This window comes from Stomoxys calcitrans, chromosome 5 (assembly GCF_963082655.1).
Source record: "Stomoxys calcitrans chromosome 5, idStoCalc2.1, whole genome shotgun sequence".
Lineage (NCBI taxonomy): Eukaryota > Metazoa > Arthropoda > Insecta > Diptera > Muscidae > Stomoxys > Stomoxys calcitrans.
In genome coordinates this window covers 52,009,138-52,021,365 of record NC_081556.1, presented here as the reverse complement: position 1 = coordinate 52,021,365, position 12,228 = coordinate 52,009,138, and the positions used below count along the sequence as shown (strand labels likewise).

The following is a 12,228-nucleotide window of genomic DNA, read 5'->3' as shown; positions in this document are numbered from 1 at the left end:
GTTTTAAAAAATTGCGATGGATGCTTTAAAACAGAGTGCAATAAAACATTTATTTAAACTTCTGTGCAATATTTTTGCACATGACTTCTCTCCCTGCCGAAAACTATTGAACTTACTAATCTAAACATCTCTACTAAGTGAAGAAACTTTAGATAACTATGTTAAGAGAACATCGAAGAATCTCGTCTAGGCACAGCCATACTAGAAGGCCCTCATGTTTCAAAGAGCCCAAGAATAACGCACACACACACACACATGCGAGAGTCATACTTGTGACGGAGCTTATTCTCACTCGCACCTGAAATATGAACGGGACAAATGGGCTATTGCGAGTATAATAATGGTAGGTATTCACAAATGGAGCTCAGTAACGTTTGGAACTCGTCAAAGTGATCGTCGTTGCTAAAAACAAACCAACTGAACTTCGGTACAAAACGGGAAGTGTAAAGCACAAACAGCGACAACAGGGAATGAAACGGAAATAAGTAAAAAGTGGAAATTTAAATTTCTAGTGTGATTGATAGTAGAGAAGGGAATAAAATAAAATCATTGTGTGACAACCAATTAATTGTTGCAATTGAGAAGTGTGCTTACATGCAATTTTTGCACCACGTTAAATGATTGTTTGAAGAAAACAAAAATAAAAACAATCAACAATGCAAAATTAATAATATACCTTCGAAAGGTTTAAGAGTGTTTACTTATTTTTATGTGATTAACATAAGAAGAATAAAAGAAGTGATTTAATGCTGTTGTTGTTGCGAAGTTTTGTACCTTTTGTTAACTTGGCTGAAATTGGCCAGCAAAAAACAAAACGACAACAATCGAAAAAGCAGTTTTAACCGGATTCCTCGGTATTAATGTGAACCTTGATTGCTGAATACATTTTTGTTTTATAAAAATACAAGACAAAGCTTATTTTTACACGAATACACTTCACCATCAACATCATCAGTAACTTCTTCTTGGAATTTAAATTGTTTTGTGGACAACGTCTTCAAACACCATCAAACGAACAGATACGCTGCCAACACAATAATGTATGTTTCTAACATATTCCATCAAAAATATTTAATATGTAATGTGTATGTAATCACGGATCTGCAAAATTTTAATTTGAATTTTTACAAAGTCATGAAAAAACTATGAAAGCATTCGTACAACAGTACGAATACAACATTCATTAGGCGGTACATAAAGATTGTATGGATTTGAAAACTTCATATCTTATACACGATAAGGATGCTTTAAAAAACATTATATGTTGTATTGATCCTAATTTAGCATTTTGAGGACTTTTTATATCCAGGGAGAGAACTATCACGGTAAGACCGTGGTTTTTCCTTTTGTGTCTCCCCTATTTAAAACAAGTAAGAGCGTGCTAAGTTCAGACGGGCCGAATCTTATATACCCTCCACCATGGATCGCATTTGTCGAGTTTTACGCGCGGTATCTCTTTTTAGGCAAACAAAGAATATTGAATAAAAACTGTTATGCTATTGGAGCTATATCAAGTTAGAGTCCGATTCGGACCATGACTGCATTGAATATTGTAGAAGTCATTGTGTAATATTTCAGTTCATTCGGGTAAGAATTGGACCTTGTAGGAGCTCCAGAAGCAAAATCTGAAGATAGGTTTATATGGGAGCTGTATCAAGCTATTGATCCATTCAGAACATATTAGACACGTATATTGAAAGTCGTGAGAGAAGCCGTTGTACAAAATTTCTTCCAAATCGGATGAGAATTGCGCCCTCTAGAGGCTCAAGAAGTCAAGACCCAAGATCGGTTTAAATGACAGCTATACCAGATTACGACCCGATTTGAATCATACTTAGCACAGTTCTTGGAAGTGATACCAAAACACTACGTGCAAAATTTCAGCGAAATCAGGCAAGAATTGCACCCTCTAGAGGCTCAAGATGTCAAGACCCAAGATCAGTTTATGTTGCAGCTTTATCAAAACATGGACCGATTTGAACCATACTAAGCGCAGTTGTTGGAAGTGACAGCAAACCACCGCTTGCAAAATTTCAGTCAAATCGGATGAGAATTGCGAATTGCTTTTAGTGAGGTCTAATTACGCAAAAGATTGATTCGTTTGACTTATTTATCTCTTATGTCTCTTCCATTTGTCAAAAAGTGTGAGCGCTTAGGCCCAGGAATGCGTACGCTCGAAAGACTAATTTATGTTTTCTTCATTGAGTAATGGTTAGGCAACCAGCCAGCAGACAATATTAGAAGAAGGGCAGTAGTATGCACTGTTCGATAATATTTTGAGTTTAAAAAGTAAACATTCTTAAAAAGGTATTCAAATGCAGAATAGTGGGACAAATTTAGCATAGGAAGGAAACTGGAATATACAAGATACTGGAACAAACAGGATACTTGATCGAATAGAATACCGGGCAAAGCAAGATAATTATGTGGAGAGCATTAAACAGTCTACAACACTGGCAAAAGGAATATCAGGAAATGATTTTCGATGAGAAGGTTAAATTCTAAAGATTAATGGTGCTTTCGATCATCCAAAAAAGTGAAACATTATTTCGACATAACGCTCCGAAACCAAAATTTTGTGTTCGTTTGCCCTAAAAAAATGTATTCCCCTACCTAGTGAAATTTTCGTTTGTGATGGTGTTGTCTACAGAGAGTGCAAAAATTTTCAACTTCGTACACCGTGCCGAGTCTATGGATTAGAATGCAGCACTTTAAACCAATTGCCATCATTTCATAGGTACAAACTCCAAAATAGCGGCATACGCTGAATATTATGCATATTTTTGAACGCCAATCTTTAGGTAAACTTCACGCGTAAAACAGCTGATTACCGCCATTAAAGCAACTTTTGTTTGAAAATGTTTTTTTTTTGTCGCATCCTTTGTTTTATATGCGAAAAAAATCAACAAAGTACTCACAAAATTTAATGCTGCTTTGAAGTAGGTTTATTTGACAGTTCTGTAAAGAAAATAAAAAGTTAAAACATATTTAATTAAAATGTTCGATTGAAAATGTAAAAAGTGCTATAAGTGTAATATTTTTGCCAGCATCGAAATCACCATAAGTGCTTGTGGCAGTTCAAGCGATGGTAACAAAATATTTATATTTCGGCATAAGTTGGCAGCCCTTACATTTGGCTTGATTTCAAATGTTTACATAGATAAATAATTATTTCAATCCTCTTTGTGCTTATAGAATGATACCAAGGCGTATTTATCAGGTGGCCGCATCAACCCAGCTGAGAGAATTTGATATGTCAACACAACTTTTGAATTCACCGTATAAAAATATAAACTTGAAAACAGAATTAATATTTTAAAAAATTGTGTTTGCTGCAATTATGGTTTTAAAACCTAGGGTATACAATGGCACGCGTCTAGCAACCTCATTTACCATCAGTTTCACTCAGGTGAACTTAGATCTATTGTGTAGCTTCCGAAAGATTCAAAAAGCTCAGAAGAAAACTGATAAAATTAACGTCAGTGCAATGAAAGACATTAAAATGAAGAAGATTAGAATCCAACATAAATGACAAAACGGCCAGACGGTCTGGAGAGGCTCCCTCTATTGCAGTCCAAAATGGCAAAAGAACTATTGCATGAAGATAATTTAGACAGGAAAATAGGTTTTTGTGTAGCCATAATCATGCACCTACTCTCGCAATTTCAGGGCAGTCCCACAATAGGTGCTCAACCGTGTATGACTCCTCCACATCCCCACAAATCAAACTTAAGTCCACCATATGACTAGTGCAAGGTCAAAGTCCTGAAATTGCCATAGTTTTTCAGGACATTCAGCACCATGTGACCAGTGCAAGGTCAAAGTCCTGATATTGCGATGGCTTTTCAGGACATTCAGTAGTGAGAGCGGCAGCTCCATCACATCTGACAGAGGTCCCCTGAACATACCAAATTACCTAGTATTTTGTCAGCATACTGAATGCACTCTAAAGGGCCACACACCATGACTACGTTATCATCGTAGCCAACAAACTTTAACCGATCTTTTCAGATGACGCGGAAATCCGATAGATATCCAAAAGCCAAAAAAGCGGTACACAACCCCTCCTTGCGGTGATTGAGCTCAAATCTCAATCTTCTTATATGAACCATTTGTTAGCAACTTGTAACTTGATAGCTATCTACGCCTACAATAACCTTATGAAAGCTATTTAAACCTGTCATCTTGGTTTTGTGGGTTTTTTTGTTGTTGTAGATACATTTTCATGTGGAGGTGGCGATCCTCGTCAGGTTCCTGTAGCAAGCTCGTTCCGGTCAAAAGACCGATCGCCGCCGGTACAGGGTGACCATTGATTATTTAAAGGCGCCAATAACCCGCCTTGTCATATCGAACATCATTGGCATTCAGCATTTGTGAAAGAGTCTGTGCCGCCCGGTTTCTCACAAAGACTCCCCGCTCGATACCGCTGATTGTCCGCGATTGCCGTTGCAGCTACTCCGTATGGAGCACTCCACTATCCGCAACCTCTGTGACAGCAATGAACACAACGCAGATCGGATCTCAAAGTTCCACCTAGTTTTGTGGTTAAAGCCTTTGGAGCTAATTGTAATTTTGAAAATTTTTAAATATGTGTTTTCTTGACACTCAAAAATTAAGAAACTCCTTTCTCCTTGGACCGTGAAGGGACATTAAAGCCTATTATGTTAGCTATGAAATGAAAGTAGATTACCACGTTGATTAGCTTTTGCATGAAAACAACGCCTAGCATGATATGCCTATATTTCAGTGATGGTAAAACTATGTCTGATGTAGAAGAAGAAGATTCAATGTATCATTCCAACCCAGTGCTCTAGGAGCAAAAATTTGGGAATTGTTTTAAAACGGATTCGATCTTAATTATGTAACACCAGTAACTGGGAGACCACACGACGAAGACCAAACCAAACGTAACCCTGACCAGATATGAATACAGACGTTCATACATGTAAGGGCCATTAAATTTTCGACCACCACTTGATGTATCCCAGAGAATATATTGATCTTTACTTTACTTTGATTGGGTATGACAGAACATTTGTCCCATCAGCCGAACTTTTTCAAGCTCCTCGATCTTGTGGATTCCTTCTCCAATCTCTGATACATAGTTTCGAGAAGTCTTTCTCCACATGATCTTTCCATTAGAACGTTGGTCGTCACGGTTTGCGTATAGTACAGTGCATGCCTGCAAAAGACTTTTTTGCTGAAGCTTCTTCATTCCATCTGACAACATGACTCTGCCAAAGCAACCATTTTGATACGTCTAACTATGCTAACGTTGTCATACAGCTCAGCTTGTGGTTCATACGACGCCGATATTCTGCATATATGAAAACTGGTCCATACATTTTGTGAAGCATTTTTCGGTCCAACACTTCAAGCGCCGCCTCGTCTGCATTCACGAGTACCCATGGCTCGGAACCATATTACAACACGGGTTGTATCAGTGTCATTTATAGTGCAATCTTCGTCTGTCGAGAGGTGACATTGTTTCTAAACTGCTTACTTATTCCAAAGTATCATCTGTTTGCCAATGTTATTCATCTCAATACATGTGTCATTCGTTTCGGTTAAGGCGGTGCCGCGGTAAATAAAGTTGCTGCCTATCTCAAAGTTGTGGGTCTCGACTTTCACAATTGTATTTATCTGCTCAGATGTACAAGACGTTGTGGGCGTTGATACCATCCATTTTGTCTTATCTCCATTTACTGCCAGACCCACTTTCACTGATTCTCTTTCGATACTTTTAAAGGAAGCGGTTACTACTTCCGATGGCCAACCCATGATATCAATGTCGTCGGCATAGGCGAGCAGGATATTAATTTATCTTTTCCAGCAAAATAATAATCTTCGCCTTACCAATAAATTTTGTGTACTTCGTTTACCAATACCTAAGCGGGTGACCCACTCACTGAAGCATATGATTTAAAGAAAAAAATCTTTAGCTCCGCCGGCTCGAAGAAATTGCCTTTATTGAGTTTATTTGGCAGAAATTAAGACGAAAATGGGAAAACGGTTGCAAAATGCAAATTTGCCAATGAACATTCTATTTAGGAACAGGGGAAAACTTCTCACATATGAATGAGTGCTGCCCGATTCAAGTTTAAGCACAATGGTAAGGAGCCTCCTTTTTATGACCGAGTCAGAACGGCGTACCGCAGTGCGACACCTCTTTGTAGAGAAGTTTTTGCATGGCTGCCATACCATTTTTTCAAATGGCATAGAACCTCACAAATGTCGTCCGAATTAGGGAAGGATAACCACCGCTGAAAAATTTTCTGATGTTTTCGTCGGTGATAAGGGATAAAACACTTTGAATAGATTGCTATAGATAGAAAATAACCAAAACAACGCGATTTTTAAAATCTGCTGTGAACTAAAACTTTTATGGGGGTGCCGTCTATCCATTTGTCTGTTGTGATCACGCTACAGTCTTTACAAATAGAGATATTAAGCTAAAACTTTGCACACACTCTTTTTTTGTTCCTAGGCAGTTCGAAGATATCGGAGAATATCTTGATATAGGCCCCATATAGAATGATCTCCAGATAAATGGTCTCAGGTCCATACAATCCGCATTTATTTTCGGAATTTCTTAAAATTCAGCCCAGAGAGTTTTGTAAGGACCCTTACTAAATATGCTTCAGATCGATCAATATTTGGATATAGCTGCCATATATACCGATCTCCCAATTTAAGTTTGGCACAGTGGGTTGTTTTAGTACCCTCAAAATCCGTATTGAATATGGTCCACATCGGACAATATCTTGATATAGCCTCCACATATACCGATCATCCGATTAAAGGTCATAGATCTTTAGAAGCCGCATTTAATACCCGATTTCGCTGAAATTTGGCACTGAGAGCTGTTTTTTTTTTAACTTAGCCAAAACGCAGGGGATGTCCCCTATATATGCAGTGCATTGTGTTGGCAATTAGGTAAGTTAAGGGTTGGAGGGGGGAAAGAGGGAGTAGTGTTTATTGATAATCGTCTTAAATTTCTGAACGCCAATGTCGGTGGGAAAGACATTAGCCCGAAGTCGATTCCAATTCATTTTTGGTTCGAGCGAATTGAATTGAATTTTCTTGTTAATGCATGGTTTGGTCGACTGGCCAATCAATTACAAACGGGTGTGAGTTCCTGGCAAGTCTTGTATTCCTGGTGAACATCCTAACGTCAGGGATAAGAAGACGAATATCCCTGGAACACACGCCATGAAAATAACGATGGGACAATACAACGCTACCCACATTCCCACGATGTTCAAGAGAAGCAATAGAGTTGGATATCCTACTGTCCCCAATCAACACCATCGCTCTCCGTTGAACCCGGTCAAGTAGCTCCAGGGATGATTTTGGAGCTCCTGCCCATATATGAGAGTTAAATTCCATCCTCGATTGTAGTGGGTCAGTGAATCGCTTGTATGACAAGAAACAGCACTACGTCTTCCCTGCGTTAAATTTCTGGGAACCCATACTGTATGTCGCTAAGATGGCCATTGGACTCTAAGTATCTGACAAGATGATGTTTAACCATACTCTTCATAACCTTGGAGAGCACGGAGCATATCGACCCATCTTTTTTGGCGATGGGCTGAACGTTCGCAACCTTCCAACGCGCCGGGGAAACTCCCGCACGGTACAAAGGACAAATGTTGATGTACCGTCCGGGCCCGGAGATTTATTAAAGTCGAGATCCGTAACTTTTAACTTTACGTATTCGAAAGAATATCTGAGGCACCGAACAAGTTACACCATCAATCACGGGGAGTGGTTGATTGCTTAACGGCAAGGAAGAATTTCCTGCAAACATTTCAGCCAGTAGATTAGCCTTATCAACCGGGTCAGTAAATACCAGATCATCCTTAATAAGAGTTGGGATTGCCGATGGGTTTCCCTTTACTCTTTTTACGAATGACCAAAAACTCTTGCTTGCCCTCGGAGAAGCAATAGCTTTGGCACGAAGACGCTGTACGTAAAGAAACTTTTCGTGTCTAAGTACTCTGGCACACGAAGTACTTGCCTGTTTGCGCAGCATTTCGGTATTGGCATTTTTGTTCAGACACCAAGTCCTAAATGCATCCTCTTTTGATCCGTCAGCATCTCTGCAGGCAACCAAATTTCATGTTTTGATTAAACCGATGAATTCTTAGTCGGAATGAACAATCTCATTCCTATTAATATTACTTACTGTGTTAATTCGTTGCCCGTGCTAAATATGGTTCAGATCGTATCATATTTGGGTATAGCTGATATATACACGATCTCTCGATTTACGATATTTCGCTATAAATGGCTTATTTATCTCCGATTTCGCTGAATTTTGGAACAGTGAGTCGTTAGACCTATGAAATTCGTGCTGGGTTTGGCCTAGAATGCCTTAAATTCGATATAGCTGCTACGGGTTCATAAATGGTTAATTTTCACCAGATTTTGTCGAAATGTGGCTAATATATATACACAAGGTGGTGGGTATTCAAAGTTTTTTACTTGTTAATAATAAGAAATTAATTTTTTTTCTGGAAAATCCAGATTCCAGAGGTAGATTTTCAACAAGTGTCTTTTTTCCAGTTTTAACTTAGTTATGGTTTATAACATATTAAACATTAACTGGCCTGATCCGTTGTGCTTTCTTTCAGTCTCTAATATGTTTTATTTGAGTCATATATTGGCAATGTTGGTAAAATAAAATGTCCTGAATCAAAAAAAAATTAGGTTTCCGCCTGAGTTAATTGTTAGAGTATAGGAAAGAACTAAGACTCTTAGTTCTAGTGGCATGGCACCTTACCTCGTTCAATAAATTTACTCTTAGATTAGGTTAGGTTGAAAAGAGGGTGCAGATAATAATCCGCCCCATGCCACTATGAACAGTAATCGGAAAAAGTACAGCTAATAGACAGGGTTGTGGAGCGTGGTTAATATGGTAATTGTCTCATAGATGCGTTTTCGCTATTAATACGATTCAAATACAACATTCCAACGCACGGCCCTTGAAGCCATCACACCTAATATGGTAGAAAAGTCTTCTAACCAAAGACAAAACGCGTCCCATAGTGGTTGGTGTGTGTTACTATATTTGGCTTTCGTTTTCCATTTGCATCTCCGATCATTGAGCTCGTCTCGAAAGAGAAACAAACAAAAATTGTGAAATTTAATGTTCTTCGCCCTAACAGGCAAAAAACTTGAAAATTGAGTTGTTTTATCCCAATGCGAGTGCAAAATTTCATATAAATCGGTCTAGATTAAGACATAGCTTCCATATATATCCGATATGGTCTTTTAAGGCTGTAGAAGCCACTATTTTAATCCGATCTGAACAAGATGTAGTATGAGGTGTTTTGTTCGACGTCTTAATACGTGTGCAAAATTTCATAAAATTCGGTTTAGATTTGGATATAGCTCCAAAGTAGATATTTTATCCTATATGGACTTTTAAGGCAGTAAAAGCCACAATTTTGGTCACATCTCTACAATATAGGCCGTGAGATGTTCCCAGTATGTGTCATCAAAATTGGCACAGGTTTCGATATAACTCAAATATATTCTTTTATCCGATATGACCTGTTAAGGATGTGAAAAGGTTGTATTTGATATTTCAATACAAGGTTCTATTTGATATTTCAATAGGTATCCAAATTTAAGTTTGACTAAATTTCGAGATAAGTTCTATATATAACAAGTAAAAAGGCGTTAAGTTTGGCCGGGCCGAACTTTGGATAAACACCACCTCGGGTGTATATGTAAACCACCTTTCATCAAAATTCGGTGAAAATTTCATACCTTATACTCATATACCTCATACCGATCTGAACTATATACGACACGGATGTCGAAAAGCTGAACATAGCTCACTGTGTCAAATTTCAGTGAAATCGGATTATATATGCGCCTTTTATGGGGCCAAGACTTTAAATCGAGATATCGGTCTACATGGCAGCTATATCCAAATCTGGACCGATTTGGGCCAAATTGCATAAACATGTCGGAGAGCCTAACACTAAGCACTGTCCCAAATTTCGGCGAAATCGGACAATAAATGTCTCTTTTATGGGCCCTAAACCTTAAATCCAGAGATCGGTCTATATGGCAGCTATATTCAAATCTGGACCGATCTGGGCAAAATTGATGAAGGACGTCGAAGAGCCTAACCAAACTCACTGTCTCAAATTTCAGCGACATCGGACAATAAATGCGTCTTTTATGGCCCCAAAACCTAAAACCTAGATATCGGTCTATATGGCAGCTATATCCAAATCTGAACCGATCTGTGCGATATTGCAGAAGTATGTCAAGGAGCTTAACTTAACTCACTGTTCCAAATTTCGGGGACATCGGGCTGTAAATGAGCATTTTATGGGCCCAAAACCATAAATCAAGAAATCGGTCTATATGGTAGCTATATCCAAATTTGAACCGATCTGGACCAAATTGAAGAAATATGTCAAAAGGGCCTAACACATCTCACTGTCCCAAATTTCAGCAAAATCGGATAATGAATGTGTCTATTATGGGCCTTACACCATAAATCGGAGGATCGATCTATATGGCAGCTATATCCAAATCTGGACCGATCTGAGCCAAATTAACGAAGGATGTCGATGGGCCTTATACAATTCACTGCCCCGAATTTCATCAAAATCGGATAATAAATGTGGCTTTTGTGGGCCTAAGACCCTAAACCGGAGGATCGGTCTATATGGCAGCTATATCCAAATCTGAACCGATCTGGACCAAATTAAAGAAACATGTCAAAGGACCTAAGACAACTCACTGTCCCAAATTTCAACGAAATCGGACCATAAATGTGGCTTTTATGGGCCTAAGACCCTAAATCGGAGGATCGGTCTATATGGCAGCTATATCCAAATCTGGACCGATCTGAGCCGAATTGACAAAGGATGTCGAAGAATCTGTGCAAAATTTCAGCTCAATATCTCTATTTTTAAAGACTGTAGCGTGATTTCAACAGACAGACGGACGGACATGGCTAGATCGTCTTAGATTTTTACGCTGATCAAGAATATATATACTTTATAGGGTCGGAAATGGATATTTCGATGTGTTGCAAACGGAATGACAAAATGAATATACCCCCATCCTTCGGTGGTGGGTATAAAAAGTACTACGTACATCAGGTGGTGTAGGGTATTATATAGTCGGCTCCGCCTGATTTTGCCTTTCCTTACTGGTTTTTATACCCTCCACCATAGAATGGGGGTATACTAATTACTTCATTCTGTTTGTAACTCCTCGAAATATTCGACTAAGACCCTATAAAGTATATATATTCTTGTTCGTCATGACATTTAAGTCGATTTAGCAATGCCCGTCCGTCCGTGAATTTTTGCACAAATATTTCTTATTTGTGTAGGTCGGTTGGGATTGGTAATGGGCGATATCGGTCCATGTTTTGGTATAGCTGCCATATAAACCTATCTCGGATCTTGACTTCTTGAGCCACTAGAGGGCACAATTCTTATCCGATTTGACTGAAATTTTGCCTTAGGTGTTTTATTATGACTTTTAAAATCTCTATTATGACTTATAAAAACTGCCATATCAACCGATCTCGGATCTTGACTTCTTGAGCCACTAGAGGGCGCAATTCTTATCCGATTTGGCTGAAATTTTGCACGATGTGTTTTATTATGACTGTGCCAATTATGTAAAACATAAAACAGTAGGTCCATGTTTTGATATAGCTGCCATATAAACCGATCTGGGATCTTGACTTCTTGAGCCTCCAGAGGGCGTAATTATTATCTGATTTGACCGAAATTTAGTACAACGGCTTCTCCCATGACCCTTAACATGCGTATCAAATATGGTCCGAATCGGTTGATAGCCTGATATTGCTTCCATATAAACCGATCTCCCTACATTACTTCTTGAAAACCTAAAGGGCACAATTCTTACACGATTTGGCTGAAATTTTACACAATGGTCTCCAACATTCAGTTCAGACCGGACCATAACTTGACATAGCTCCAATATTATTGCAATTATTTTATTTTATCCTTTGTTTTCTAAAAAGAGATATCGGGAAAAGAGCTCGATCTATGGTGGAGGATATATAAGATTCGGCCCGGCCGAACTTAGCACGCTTTTGCTTGTTTTTGTGTCAATTTTACGCAGAATCCATGGTGGTGGATTTTAAAGATTCGGCCCGGCCAAGCTTAGCGCGTTTTAACTTATTTCTTTTGCCTTAATCGAGCTTAATCGAGCTTAAAT

The 12,228-nt window shown here is 38.6% G+C and overlaps 1 protein-coding gene across 2 annotated transcripts in view; it reads left to right on the top strand.

Annotated features, from left to right (window-relative positions):
• Positions 1–367: 367 nt before the first annotated feature.
• LOC106087558 (sodium-dependent nutrient amino acid transporter 1) overlaps positions 368–12,228 on the top strand; it is a 96,430-nt gene continuing 84,569 nt past the window's right edge. For both annotated transcript variants that reach the window (XM_013252641.2, XM_013252640.2), the window contains exon 1: positions 368–1,040. The gene's annotated coding sequence lies outside the window, so the exon portion shown is untranslated. The remainder of the gene's footprint in view (positions 1,041–12,228) is intronic.